We start from the raw sequence: 16,291 nt of genomic DNA, 5'->3' as shown, positions 1-16,291 counted from the left end.
GTAGTCCATGTGCAAGATAGGCGATATCAATGATAGCATGAACTCAGGAGCGCCGTGGTCCCGTGGTTAGCGTGAGCAGCTGCGGAGGGAAAGGTCCTTGGTTCGAGTCTTCCCTCGAGTGAAAAGTTTAATTTTTTATTTTCAGACATTTATTATCTGACCGTCCGTCCGTCCGATGCGAGGTAACTGCGTCGTAGTATGGGGACGCTACACCTAAACGGAAAAAATTGAAAACGTTAAAAACATATGTTTTGACAGAGCACAGGGAAAGCTGTGCGACTGTGAAACTGTTTCATTCATTTATTGCAGTTTATGTGACAAACTCTTATGTTTTCATCGCTTTTTTGGGAGTGATTATCACATCCACAAGAAAACCTAAATCGGTCAAGGTAGAAGAATCTTTTTACCCATTAGCCAAGTGCACAAGTTAGGTGGGTCGACAACTTATTCTTGTCATGTGACGCACATGCCGTCACCAGTGTCGTATAGAATATGTCAGACGTGTTTTCCTGTGGAGGCGCCAACGTCTCCCTTCTAGAACTGTGTTGCGACTCCACCAGCGATGCCGTCCGCCCCAGTAGCTGAGTGGTCAGCGTGACGGATTGCCGTCCTCTGGGCCCGGGTTCGATTCCCGGCTGGGTCGGAGATTTTCTCCGCTCAGGGACTGGGTGTTGTGTTGTGTTCATCATCATTTCATCCCCATCCGGCGTGCAGGTCGCCCAATGTGGCGCCGAATGTAATAAGACCTGCGATATGGCGGCCGGACCTGCCCCGCGAGGGGCCTCCCGGCCAATGACGCCAAACGCTCATTTCCATACCAGCGATGCCGCTGCGCTGCAGCAAATGAACGTAAAGCCTAGTTTGCACGACGATATTGGGTTGCGCCACTCGTTGCGTGGAATGAGTTGCACATAAGTGGTTTCATATATGACTGTAGACACGGCGACACCAGTATGCACATCAGTTTCCTCGTTTTGTGGGTCCCTGAGTCGTCTCTGAAATGAAAGTTTTGGCAGCTGTACGTCGCACGAGTTGCGATGTAATTAAAGCTTGTTGCCTGGAATCGCTGCATAAGAAAAAATAAGAAACGTATTTCGATCCGCAACTGGATGAAGAAAAGACGTCAGCTCGGTTGCTCAGCATCCTTCTACATCTACATGATTACTCTGCAAATCACATTTAAGTGCTTGGCAGAGGGTTCATCGAACCACAATCATACTATCTCCCTACCATTCCACTCCCGAACAGCGCGTCGGAAAAACGAACATCTAAACCTTTCTGTTCGAGCTCTGATTTCTCTTATTTTATTTTGATGATCATTCCTACCTATGTAGGTTGGGCTCAACAAAATATTTTCGCATTCGGAAGAGAAAGTTGGTGACTGAAATTTCGTAAATAGATCTCGCCGCGACGAAAATCGTCTTTGCTTTAATGACTTCCATCCCAACTCGCGTATCATATCTGCCACGCTCTCTCCCCTATTACGTGATAATACAAAACAAGCTGCCCTTTTTTGCACCCTTTCGATGTCCTCCGTCAATCCCACCTGGTAAGGATCCCACACCGTGCAGCAATATTCTAACAGAGGACGAACGAGTGTAGTGTAAGCTGTCTCTTTAGTGGACTTGTTGCATCTTCTAAGTGTCCTGCCAATGAAACGCAACCTTTGGCTCGCCTTCCCCACAATATTATCTATGTGGTCTTTCCAACTGAAGTTGTTCGTAATTTTAACACCCAGGTACTTAGTTGAATCGACAGCCTTGAGAATTGTACTATTTATCGAGTAATCGAATTCCAACGGATTTCTTTTGGAACTCATGTGGATCACCTCACACTTATCGTTATTTGGCGTCAACTGCCACCTGCCACACCATACAGCAATCTTTTCTAAATCGCTTTGCAACTGATACTGGTCTTCGGATGACCTTACTAGACGGTAAATTACAGCATCATCTGCGAACAACCTAAGAGAAGTGCTCAGATTGTCACCCAGGTCATTTATATAGATCAAAAATGGTTCAAATGGCTCTGAGCACTATGGGACTCAACTGCTGAGGTCATTAGTCCCCTAGAACTTAGAACTAGTTAAACCTAACTAACCTAAGGACACCACTAACATCCATGCCCGGGGCAGGATTCGAACCTGCGACCGTAGCGGTCTTGCGGTTCCAGACTGCAGCGCCTTTAACCGCACGGCCACTTCGGCCGGCATTTATATAGATCAGGAACAGCAGAGGTCCCAGGACGCTTCCCTGGGGAACACCTGATATCACTCTAGTTTTACTCGATGATTTGCCGTCTATTACTACCAACTGCGACCTTCCTGACAGGAAATCACGAATCCAGTCGCACAACTGAGACGATACCCCATAGGCCCGCAGCTTGATTAGAAGTCGCTTGTGAGGAACGGTGTCAAAAGCTTTCCGGAAATCTAGAAATACGGAATCAACTTGACATCCCCTGTCGATAGCGGCCATTACTTCGTGCGAGTTGTCTTGTGACAGCCAGAGCGAGAGCACCAGCAGCAGCGAGTACTGTTTGTATAAAGCGTTTATTTTGCATTTTGTTTACGACCTTCCACTAAGGAAGGGATTCTATTTGTGTTTATCTGCTCTGCATAGTAACTAACAGTTCTTGATAAAACTTTACGTAGTTTTCGTGTTAGATTTCTTAGTGTTTTCTTGATCGTTTAGAACAGAAAGCGCCCTAAAACCGTCTTTTGTTTGTTTCGCGGCCGTTAGCCACTAGTCACTTGAATCAGCAGTTGTCTTGTGACAGCCAGAGCGAGAGCACCAGCAGCAGCGAGTACTGTTTGTATAAAGCGTTTATTTTGCATTTTGTTTACGACCTTCCACTAAGGAAGGGATTCTATTTGTGTTTATCTGCTCTGCATAGTAACTAACAGTTCTTGATAAAACTTTACGTAGTTTTCGTGTTAGATTTCTTAGTGTTTTCTTGATCGTTTAGAACAGAAAGCGCCCTAAAACCGTCTTTTGTTTGTTTCGCGGCCGTTAGCCACTAGTCACTTGAATCAGCAGTTGTCTTGTGACAGCCAGAGCGAGAGCACCAGCAGCAGCGAGTACTGTTTGTATAAAGCGTTTTTGTACTTATTTGCTGCGCTTAGCTTTTAAATAGTTTTTCTGGGAAAACCTAGCGTAGTTTTCGCGTCTCGTATTTCAGTGAGTGTTTCTTGATTATCAGAGTAGCTCATCAGAAGATTATCTTGGGAATTTGTCACCGTATAGAGTAGGGTAAACATAGTCATGTGTAGGGACTGTGGTTGTTGTGAGCGGACGCAAGGAGAATTGGCCACTCTTCGGGGGCAGGTGGAGGCTTTGTCTGTTAGGCTCATCGAGCTCGAGGCGCAGGCGTCGGCTCGTAGTGGCGTTGGGGCAACTGTGGTGAGACCTATGCCTACTTCGGTGGCCTTGGAATCACATGGAACCCCTGATGTCGCTACGTCTTCCGGCAGTGAGCATCTTACCGGTCAGCCATCACTCCAGGGTGAATGGCGGACAGTGGTGGGCTCGCGCGTGCCTGGCCGAAAGGAGAAGGTGGGATCTGGCCGCGTGGCAGCTGCCTTACCCCTTTCCAACAGGTACGGGGTGCTTCCTAGTGGTGATGACATCGTTTCCGAGCCACCACAGGATGCCTCGCCTGTTGGGCCAGTGGCCGAGTCTCCGGCAAGGTCCCGACAGTCACAGAGGGCGGGCCTATTAGTTATAGGGAGCTCCAACGTTAGGCGGGGTATGGAGCCCCTCAGGAAAATAGCGGGTAGGTCGGGGAAGAATGCCAGTGTGCACTCGGTGTGCTTGCCGGGGGGTCTCGTCCGTAATGTGGAGGAGGCCCTTCCGGCAGCTATTGAACGCACTGGGTGTGACCGGCTGCAGATAGTAGCACATGTCGGAACGAATGACGCCTGCCGCTTGGGTTCTGAGGCCATCCTAGGTTCCTTCCGGCGGCTGGCTGATTTGGTGAAGACAACCAGCATCGCACGCGGAGTGCAAGCTGAGCTTAATATCTGCAGCATAGTGCCCAGAGTCGATCGCGGTCCTCTGGTTTGGAGCCGTGTGGAGGGTCTAAACCAGAGGCTCAGACGACTCTGCGACTATAATGGTTGCAAATTCATCGACCTCCGTTATTGGGTGGAGAACTGTAGGGCCCCCCTAGACAGGTCAGGCGTGCACTACACACCGGAAGCAGCTACTAGGGTAGCAGAGTACGTGTGGCGTGCACACGGGGGTTTTTTAGGTTGGAGGGACCCCCCCTTGGGCGAAACGATAAAATACCTGACGGCTTACCAGAGAGGACATTATCATCGTTGATAAAGAACGTCCGTCCTCAGAGACCAAAAACAGGAAAAGTCAACGTAATATTGGTAAACTGCAGGAGTATCCAGGGCAAGGTTCCTGAATTAGTATCTCTTATTGAAGGAAATAGTGCGCATATAGTATTAGGAACGGAAAGTTGGTTAAAACCGGAAGTGAACAGTAACGAAATCCTAGACACAGAATGGAATATATACCGCAAGGATAGGATAAACGCCAATGGTGGAGGAGTATTTACAGCAGTAAAGAATTCAATAATATCCAGTGAAGTTATTAGCGAATGCGAATGTGAAATAATCTGGGTTAAGTATCAAAGGTGGGTCAGATATGATAGTCGGATGCTTCTATAGACCACCTGCATCAGCAACCGTAGTAGTTGAGCGCCTCAGAGAGAACCTGCAGAACGTCGTGAAGAAGTTTCGTGATCATACTATTGTAATAGGGGGAGACTTCAATCTACCAGGTATAGAATGGGATAGTCACACAATCAGAACTGGAGCCAGGGACAGAGACTCTTGTGACATTATCCTGACTGCCTTGTCCGAGAATTACTTCGAGCAGATAGTTAGAGAACCAACTCGTGAAGCTAACGTTTTAGACCTCATAGCAACAAATAGACCGGAACTTTTCGACTCCGTGAATGTAGAAGAGGGTATCAGTGATCATAAGTCAGTGGTTGCATCAATGACTACAAGTGTAATAAGAAATGCCAAGAAAGGAAGGAAAATGTATTTGCTTAACAAGAGTGATAGGGCACAAATCGCAGAATATCTGAGTGACCACCATCAAACGTTCATTTCTGAGGAAGAGGATGTGGAACAAAAATGGAAAAAATTCAGAAACATCGTCCAGTGCGCCTTAGATAAGTTCGTACCGACTAAGGTCCAAAGTGAGGGGAGAGATCCACCGTGGTATAACAATCATGTACGAAAGGTACTACGGAAACAAAGAAAGCTTCATCATAGGTTTAAGAGTAGTCGAATCATAGCTGATAAGGAAAAGCTGAACGAAGCGAAAAAGAGCGTAAAGAGAGCAATGAGAGAAGCATTCAACGAATTCGAACATAAAACATTGGCAAACAATCTAAACAAGAACCCTAAAAAGTTTTGGTCATATGTAAAATCGGTAAGCGGATCTAAATCCCCTATTCAGTCACTCGTTGACCACGATGGCACCGAAACAGAGGACGACCGAAGAAAGGCAGAAATACTGAATTCAGTGTTCCGAAACTGTTTCACTGCGGAAAATCGTAACACTGTCCCTGACTTCAGCCGTCGCACGGACGCCAAAATGGAAAATATTGAAATAAACGATATCGGAATTGAAAAACAACTGCTATCACTTAGTAGCGGAAAAGCATCCGGACCAGACGAGATACCCTTAAGATTCTACAGTGATTATGCTAAAGAACTTGCCCCCTTTCAATCAGCAATTTATCGTAGATCGCTGGAAGAACGTAAAGTACCTAGCGACTGGAAGAAAGCGCAGGTCGTTCCCATTTTCAAGAAGGGTCATAAATCAGATGCGAATAATTATAGGCCTATTTCGCTTACGTCAATCTGTTGTAGAATAATGGAACATGTTTTGTGTTCTCGTATTATGACGTTCTTAGATAATACAAATCTCCTTCATCATAACCAACATGGATTCCGCAAACAGAGATCATGTGAAACTCAGCTCGCCCTATTTGCCCAAGAAATTCACAGTGCCGTAGACACTGGCGAGCAGATTGATGCCGTATTCCTGGACTTCAGGAAGGCATTTGATACGGTTCCGCACTTACGTTTAGTGAAAAAAATACGAGCTTACGGAATATCGGACCAGGTTTGTGATTGGATTCAGGATTTCCTAGAAGAAAGAACACAACATGTCATTCTTAACGGTTCAAAATCTGCAGATGTAGAGGTAATTTCGGGAGTACCGCAGGGAAGCGTGATAGGACCTTTATTGTTTACAGTATACATAAATGACTTAGTTGACAACATCGGTAGCTCCGTGAGGCTATTTGCAGATGACACGGTTGTCTACAAGAAAGTAGCAACATCAGAAGACTCGTACGTACTCCAGGAGGACCTGCAGAGGATTAATGCATGGTGCGACAGCTGGCAGCTTTCCCTAAACGTAGATAAATGTAATATAATGCGCATACATAGGGGCAGAAATCCATTCCAGTACGATTATGCCATAGGTGGTAAATCATTGGAAGCGGTAACGACCGTAAAATACTTAGGAGTTACTATCCGGAGCGATCTGAAGTGGAATGATCACATAAAACAAATAGTGGGAAAAGCAGGCGCCAGGTTGAGATTCATAGGAAGAATTCTAAGAAAATGTGACTCATCGACGAAAGAAGTAGCTTACAAAACGCTTGTTCGTCCGATTCTTGAGTATTGCTCATCAGTATGGGACCCTTACCAGGTTGGATTAATAGAAGAGATAGACATGATCCAGCGAAAAGCAGCGCGATTCGTCATGGGGACATTTAGTCAGCGCGAGAGCGTTACGGAGATGCTGAACAAGCTCCAGTGGCGGACACTTCAAGAAAGGCGTTACGCAATACGGAGAGGTTTATTATCGAAATTACGAGAGAGCACATTCCGGGAAGAGATGGGCAACATATTACTACCGCCCACATATATCTCGCGTAATGATCACAACGAAAAGATCCGAGAAATTAGAGCAAATACGGAGACTTACAAGCAGTCGTTCTTCCCACGCACAATTCGTGAATGGAACAGGGAAGGGGGGATCAGATAGTGGTACAATACGTACCCTCCGCCACACACCGTAAGGTGGCTCGCGGAGTATAGATGTAGAATAAAGAGCTAGCTGCGTTGCGCAAGAACGATGTTTCCTGAAACCATGCTGATTACGTATCAATAGATCGTTCCCCTCGAGGTGATTCATTATGTTTGAATACAGTATATGCTCCAAAACCCTACTGCAAACCGACGTCAATGATATAGGTTTGTAGTTCGATGTATTACTCCTACTACCCTTGCTAAAATAATTTATAACGGAAGATCCAGGAAGTTCTTTTAATTGTCTCAGAATGTCACCTGGACTGTTCAAGTTTCTTCTAAACAGAGTTAATTATGCGATAAGGAATAAAGGTAGCGTAATGCATGAAGCACTGTCGCCAGAACTGAAATTACATATCACGATGCGTGTATTACAATCGAGCACACGCGGCATGCTATAACATACGATTTTAGTCGGTGATGACGCTTTTTCATTAACACCAATAATCATTAACATTAACAGTAATAATTATTAACATTAGCAACAATAACTATTTGAAGCAGGCCGCATTAAGAAGAGAATGGCTTGCAAACTACTCTCTTGAAGATAAATCTGTACAGTGGCAATATTTCAAAATTCTAACATATGTGAATAGGGAGCACTGCAGCGACGTTTTAAATAGATGAATATTGAATAAAAAAATGCAGCTTCTTGAATTGGTATAGCCTTCCCTGCTGTCAACAATATTCCTTGAGAAAGAGCTGACCAACTCGAACGATGGGATTTTAGTCTTGTAGACGAGAGCATTGTCACAGCTAGAATTACACTTGCTTGTATTTTTCTAAATTTTCAAAAAATGGTTCAAATGGTTCTGAGCACTATGGGACTTAACATCTGAGGTCATCAGTCCCCTAGAGTTAGAACTACTGAAACCTAACTAACCTAAGGACATCACACGCATCCATGCCCGAGGTAGGATTCGAACCTACGACCGTAGCGGTCTCGCAGTTCCAGACTGAAGCGCCTAGAACCGCTCGGCCACACCGGCCGGCAGCTGATGGTTGTTCATATACGTAACTGCGAAAAATTTTCGTGTATTAGTTGGATCTCCCTGTGTATTTAAGAGTAGTCAGTAAACTTGCCGGCAGTAGTTTTCACTCTACCCTGCATTCGTGTCACTACGAGTTTCATTCACGGATGGAGGTTTGAAAGGGTGATTACATGCCTCTCAGAGACTCAGAGTCCTACATCCACCTAGTTCTGTTATTAACTGACCACAAGGTTCCGAGTTTTGTCGTTTCTGTTGTTAAATGCATTTGCATGAACTTAGCATATCAGAATATTAAAGTCAGTTGCGGTTCGTTTAAAGAAGACTTGTTGCAATCAGAATTATTACAGTCGTACTGAAAGAAAATTACGGTATTACTTAACTGCAAGAGTTTCTGTGGAAACGTTCCGGAACTATGTCAACGATTAATGAAAACGAGATCAGCTGTGTTATTACAGGTTTATTGTGTTACTACCGGTTTTGTTCGTTTAGCATCTGCCTGAAGTTAACGAATCAGGAAATTGGACTAAAACTACAGTATCTTAAAAGAATAAAATAAGCAACCCACACTGATAACAGACTTATACTAAAGCCTCACCGAGTTTCGCTAATGCCATGACAGTGGTCTCCTTGTCGTTTGTAATGTTAAAGACCAGTCCAAAACAGTGATCATAAATATTCTGCTGATATTCCGGCGAACGTATGGCAAGCAGTCACGGCATGCTGCGTGCATTAGACTGCCCAGACAAGGCCGCTACACGACAGAGATAAAAATGTAAACAAAATACTCGGCCTCCACCGAGTGCGATAGTTACAAGCAATGGCAAAAGCGTAAGTACAGATCTGATACTTGGAACGTCTCTGTGAAGTCGTTTCATAAGACGCTTGTCGAATTTGGTACAACTTATTCACTTTACTACCTGATTTTAGCTCAATTCATGAACTCTTCCAGAAAGACTCAGGACTCAAATAAGGCCTATTGAATACTATATGTGTGTTTTAATGTGGGGTTTCGGTTTTGTTTTGTGGGAAAAGCTGAGTTGGTCACCGTTTGCTGGGAGCAGACGATGTTGCTTCTCGTTCGGAGGAGAGCACAGGATGACCAACTTAGGTTTCCAGTACCTGAACACAGAAGTCTACTCATCTTAGTGGAAGGCTGTTTTTGTGTGTGAGGTTGGTGACGGAGGGCTACCCATCTGGTAGCTTCCGCTGCAACGGGAGCTAGATACGAGGTGCATTCAAGTCCTAAGGCCTTCGATTTTTTTTCTGATTAACTACTCACCCGAAATCGATGAAATTGGCGTTACTTCTCGACATAATCGCCCTGCAGACTTACACATTTTTCACAACGCTGATGTCATGATTCCATGGCAGCGGCGAAGGCTTCTTTAGGAGTCTGTTTTGACCACTGGAAAATCGCTGAGGCAATAGCAGCACGGCTGGTGAATGTGCGGCCACGGAGAGTGTCTTTCATTGTTGGAAGAAGGAAAAAGTCACGAGGAGCCAGATCAGGTGAGTAGGGAGCATGAGGAATCATTTCAAAGTTGTTATCACGAAGAAACTGTTGCGTAACGTTAGCTCGATGTGCGGGTGCGTTGTCTTGGTGAAACAGCACACGCGCAGCCCTTCCCGGACGTTTTTGTTGCAGTGCACGAAGGAATTTGTTGTTCAAAACATTTTCGTAGGATGCACCTGTTACCGTAGTGCCCTTTGGAACGCAATGGGTAAGGATTACGCCCTCGCTGTCCCAGAACATGGACACCATAATTTTTTTAGCACTGGCGGTTACCCAAAATTTTTTTGGTGGCGGTGTATCTGTTTGCTTCAATTCATCTGACTGGCGCTTTGTTTCTGGATTAAAAAATGGCATCTAGGTCTCATCCATTGTCACAACCAACGAAAAGAAAGTCTCATTCATGCTGTCGTTGCGCATCAACATTGCTCGGTAACATGCCACATGGGCAGCCGTGTGGTCGTCCGTCAGCATTCGTGGCACCCACCTGGATGACACTTTTCGCATTTTCAGGCCGTCATGCAGGATTGTGTGCACAGAACCCACACAAACGCCAACTCTGGAGGCGATCTGTTCAACAGTCATTCGGCGATCCCCCAAAACAATTCTCTCCACTTTCTCAATCGTGTCGTCAGACCGGCTTGCGCGAGCCCGAGGTTGTTTCGGTTTGTTGCCACACGATGTTCTGCCTTCATTAAACTGTCGCACCCACGAACGCACTTTCGACACATCCATAACTCCATCACCACATGTCTCCTTCAACTGTCGATGAATTTCAATTGGTTTCACACCACGCAAATTCAGAAAACGAATGATTGCACGCTCTTCAAGTAAGGAAAACGTCGCCATTTTAAGTATTTAAAACAGTTCTCATTCTCGCCGCTGGCTGTAAAATTCCATCTGCCGTACGGTGCTGCCATCTCTTGGACGTATTGACAATGAACGCGGCCTCATTTTAAAACAATGCGCATGTTTCTATCTCTTTCCAGTCCGGAGAAAAAAAATGGGAGGCCTTAGAACTTGAATGCACCTCGTAATGTGGAAAGAGAAATGGGCACTCTTCGGTGAACGCTTGGTGAGTACGGATCGTAGCTCTGAAGGGGGGTTTCAGGTGATGGGAAGCAGTTTGAGTTAGGACTTCATTATGTTTAACTGTTGAAATACTTAAGAACTTCAGCTTAACTGAAGTGTGTGAGGCGAGCTATTTTTTTTAATGATTTTTAATCTTATATTTTGTGGAAGTTGCTTTTGTCTTTGTGTGTCGATTTTGTGCCACGTGTTTGGTAATCAGTGACCCTTCTGGTCCACCACGGCACTGCAATGGGCTTTATTTTAACAGTCTGCTTGTTTAATGAGCTATAATTTTTGCAAGAATATCTGTTTTTTCGTGCGCTATCTACAAAGCAGCACAACAGTTTGATTCGGAATGCACGACATGCTCTAGTCCGGCCGTTTGCAAGCAGCAGACACAGTTAGTATGTTGAATAATTATCGCACAGCCTTGTGCATTGGTTAAACCTCTGTCCAGAATAGTGCATGCGTAGAATCGTAGTGTGAATCTCACTGAGATATTTTGATGGTATGAATGCAAAGGAGATCATTGTCTCCCACCCCCATTTTCTGTGTTTCTCCTTGCTGTAGTTAAACTGTGCTCTGTTACATTCTCACGTAATTCTTACTTCAATATTTCTAGTCAGGCACCAGTTGTGTGTAGTTAGGATGTACAACCAAGTACTTAGATACAATAAATAATCTACATGAAAAATAAATTCTGTGGTGTTGATCTTACCCACTTACTCCAATGTCCAATCCTGAATTAATCAAGTTACTTCATACACGACATGGAAGCTATTTATCTGGCTACATAAAGAAATTTGCATACTTGTAATTAAATTATTGAAGTAATGAAACTAATAATTTTCCAGCTCCGTTTTTTGTAAATGGTTAAGAAGGGCTTGCGCTGGTGGCGACCCTGAATTTCTGAATTTTTATCATGTGAGAGAAACAGCGAGAAATAACGTATATGGCTCGACGAGAAACGTGGTAAAGATAGTAATAGATTACATACTGAGCCGGCCGGAGTGGCCGAGCGGTTCTAGGTGCTACAGTCTGGAGCCGCGCGACCGCTACGGTCGCAGGTTTGAATCCTGTCTCGGGAATGGGTGTATGTGATGTCCTTAGGTTAGTTAGGTTTAAGTAGTTCTAAGTTCTAGGGGACTGATGACCTTAGACGTTAAGTCCCATAGTGCTCAGAGCCATTTGAACCATATTTTAGATTACATACTGAAGAGTGGACAACTAATCAAAACAACTGAAAAATACACTGACAGAAAAAAAAATGGTTCAAATGGCTCTGAGCACTATTGGACTTAACATCTATGGTCATCAGTCCCCCAGAACTTAGAACTACTTAAACCTAACTAACCTAAGGACAGCACTCAACACCCAGTCATCACGAGGCTGAGAAAATCCCTGACCCCGCCGGGAGTCGAACCTAGGAACCCAGGCGTGGGAAGCGAGATCGCTACCGCACGACCACGAGCTGCGGACGACTTAAACGAAAATGGATAGACGTGTTTCAACATGTGGAAGATGATGTCTGTTCAGATTTCACTCCAATCGCATACGAGTTGCGCCAGTATCACCACTATAGGGATGCAAATCTGCTTTGCTTTAAGTACACGCTGTAACGGTCGAGTGCGTTAGTTACCTTTCAGTTTGGACGTGGTGAGCTGGTGTGGTGTTAGTCAAGAATGCTTTAAGGGTACAAAGACGCTATTGTCAGCATCTGACTCAGTTCGAACGAGGTAATAGGGCTACGAGAAGCTGGATGTTACCTCTGCGATACTGCAGAAAGACTTGGCAGGAATGTAGCCACTGTACGTGATTGCTGGCAGCGGTGATCACGAGAATCTACAGACGTGAGAAGACGGGGCTCCAGACATTCACGTGGCTGTACCGAGAGGGAAGACAACCGTGTTCAGAATATGACTCTGGCGCATCGTACTGCATCTGTAACAACAGCGTGAGCAGCTGTTGGCACCACAGTGACACAACCAACTGTTACAAATGGGTTACTTCAAGGACAGCCCAGAGCCTGAGGCCCTGTTCCGTGCGTTCCACTGACCAACCTCGTCGATTTGCGACTTCTGTGGTGTCAAGCGAGAGCTCACTGGAGGGCAGGGTGGAGGTCTGTTGTGTTTCGTGATGAAAGCTGGTCCTGCTTCGGTGCCAGTGTTCGCCTTGTGTTGGTTAGAAGGTGGCCAGTCGAGGATCAGCAACAAATCTATCTGTGGGCTTGACACACTGGAACTGTGCCTCGAGCTATAGTCTGGATTGCAGTTCTGTATGGCAACATTAGCACTGTCGTGATTATCCCACACACCATGAGTGTAAATTTGTACGTCAATTTGGTAATTCGACCTCTTGTGCTGCCATTGATGAATAGCAATTTTCCAACAGGATAACGCTGTTGTAGCCCAGCATGCTCTGCAGATTGTAAACATATTGTCTTCGCCTGTTCAACCACCAGATCTGTCTCCAATCGAGCACATAAGGCATATTACCAGACGACAACTCCAGGTTCACCCACAAACAACGTTAAACGTCTCTGTATGGACCCACCAAGTGAAACAGGCACGGAACTCCAACGCACAAACTGACATCCGGCACCTCTACAAGACGATGCAAACACATCTGCATGCTTGCATTCGACATTCTGGCGTTTACACCCGTTATTAATGTCCAAGAATTTCACATTTGCAAAGGCTTATCTCGCACTTCCATGAAACTGTGATCTTGTGATAACTTAAATATATTACCTATACAAATGTATTCTCGAAATTTCATTGCTCTACAGCAGGGCTTCACAACATACGTGCTCGCGGAGCAAGCTGTGAGCAGCAAGGCGCGAGCGCGAGGACGCTACCCCCACTACCGGACCAGAGCGGAGAGTGGGGTGGGGAGAGTCACGTGGGGCACACAACAGCTGTCGCCAGTCAATGTACAAGGTGATTCAAAAAGAATACCACAACTTTAAAAATGTGTATTTAATGAAAGAAACATAATATAACCTTCTGTTATACATCATTACAAAGAGTATTTAAAAAGGTTTTTTTTTCACTCAAAAACAAGTTCAGAGATGTTCAATATGGCCCCCTCCAGACACTCGAGCAATATCAACCCGATACTACAACTCGTTCCACACTCTCTGTAGCATATCAGGCGTAACAGTTTGGATAGCTGCTGTTATTTCTCGTTTCAAATCATCAATGGTGGCTGGGAGAGGTGGCCGAAACACCATATCCTTAACATACCCCCATAAGAAAAAATCGCAGGGGGTAAGATCAGGGCTTCTTGGAGGCCAGTGATGAAGTGCTCTGTCACGGGCTGCCTGGCGGCCGATCCATCGCCTCGGGTAATTGACGTTCAGGTAGTTACGGACAGATAAGTGCCAATGTGGTGGCGCTCCATCCTGCTGAAATACGAATTGTTGTGCTTCTTGTTCGAGCTGAGGGAACAGCCAATTCTCTAACATCTCCAGATACTGTAGTCCAGTTACAGTAGCACCTTCGAAGAAAAAGGGACCAAAAACTTTATTGGCTGAAATGGCACAGAAAACGTTCACCTTAGGCGAGTCACGTTCATACTGAGTCGTTTCCCGCGGATTCTCAGTGCCCCATATACAGACATTGTGACGGTTGACTTTCCCGTTAGTGTGGAAAGTTGCTTCATCACTAAACACAATCTTTGAAACGAAAGATTCATCTGTTTCCATTTGAGCAACGATAAAATCACAGAAATCGATTCTTTTAATCTTATCAGCTGCAGACAGTGCTTGAACCAATTTCAGACGATAAGGTTTCATAACTAACCTTTTTCGTAGGACTCTCCATACAGTTGATTGTGGAATTTGCAGCTCTCTGCTAGCTCTGCGAGTCGATTTTCCTGGGCTGCGAACAAATGCTTGCTGGATGCGTGCTACATTTTCATCACTCGTTCTTGGCCGTCCAGAACTTTTCCCTTTGCACAAACACCCATTCTCTGTAAACTGTTTATACCAACGTTTAATACACCACCTATCAGAAGGTTTAACACCATACTTCGTTCGAAATGCACGCTGAACAACTGTCGTCGATTCACTTCTGCCGTACTCAATAACACAAAAAGCTTTCTGTTGAGCGGTCGCCATCTTAGCATCAACTGACGCTGACGCCTAGTCAACAGCGCCTCAAGCGAACAAATGTACAACTAAATTAAACTTTATAGCTCCCTTAATTCGCCGACAGATAGTGCTTAGCTCTGCCTTTTGTCGTTGCAGAGTTTTAAATTCCTAAAGTTGTGGTATTCTTTTTGAATCACCCTGTAAATCCGCGGCCACCTGCAGGGAAATCACTCACGAATTATTACTGTACAAATGAAACAAATAAAGGAGAATGTACACGTGCCACATAATTTTATTAGCTTAGTGTATGCCTCTACATTCTTACTAATTTGTGAACTGTTACACAATAAAAGGTGTCTCTGAAGTGTGAGATTCTCGGTTATCTTGTACTTTTTGCCCTTTACAATTGCATCTACGTTCGGAGTAATTGTTCTTTTGCATTGTAGGTGCAGCATGCAGTTTAAATTTCGATCAGACAATGTGTTTCTCAGGCGCGTCTTGTTACATTTCATTGCAGAGAACAGTTGTTCACAAACATACGTGGAACCGAACATTGATATTATTGTAGCCGCCAGTTTGTGCAAACGAGGAAATCTATCCTGAGGAAAGTGTCTGTAGAATTACAAAATGTTTTTCTTGTTCTGAAATTTGTCTCTGTATTCTCTGTCACACTGCAGGTCAGTAATTTCTAGTTGCAGCTCAGGACGAATCTCTTCAATATTCGCTGAATATGGAGAGGAGAACTGATCAAAATCACTGTCTAGTGCTGTCAGATCTTGAAAGCGTTGATCAAATTCTTCCTTAAGGGCAAATAAACTATGTGAATAACGTTCACAGTATTTGTGAACATCTTGCATGGATGATAATTTAGGAAAATGAGCTAGATTTCCTGTTTCCAGGTGACTCACCCAAAGTGTCAATTTCATTTTAAAAGCTCGTATTCGATCTATGAAATGAGTAATTAGCAGATCTTTACCTTGTAGTGGAATGTTCAAAGCATTCAGATGGCTAGTTAAATCTGCTAAGAATGCGAGATCACATTTCCATGAAGGTTCTTTCAGTTCAGGAACACACATGTTATTTATTTCCATGAACATATTTATCTCATCTAATAGGCAAAAAAATCGATTTAATAATTCGCCGCCCGCATCTCGTGGTCGTGCGGTAGCGTTCTCGCTTCCCACGCCCGGGTTCCCGGGTTCGATTCCCGGCGGGGTCAGGGATTTTCTCTGCCTCGTGATGACTGGGTGTTGTGTGCTGTCCTTAGGTTAGTTAGGTTTAAGTAGTTCTAAGTTCTAGGGGACTTATGACCACAGCAGTTGAGTCCCGTAGTGCTCAGAGCCATTTGAACCAATAATTCGCCACGACTAAGCCAGCGTACCTCGCTGTAATAGGGCAGGCTGCCGCACTGGCTTTCTACATCCTCAAGAAAACTTTTAAATTGCTTGTGTTGTAGCCCATGCTTCCTTATATAATTGGTTGTACAAACAACAACA

The sequence above is a fragment of the Schistocerca piceifrons genome, chromosome 3 (assembly GCF_021461385.2).
Source record: "Schistocerca piceifrons isolate TAMUIC-IGC-003096 chromosome 3, iqSchPice1.1, whole genome shotgun sequence".
Lineage (NCBI taxonomy): Eukaryota > Metazoa > Arthropoda > Insecta > Orthoptera > Acrididae > Schistocerca > Schistocerca piceifrons.
Note: the sequence above shows the minus strand (reverse complement) of the source record.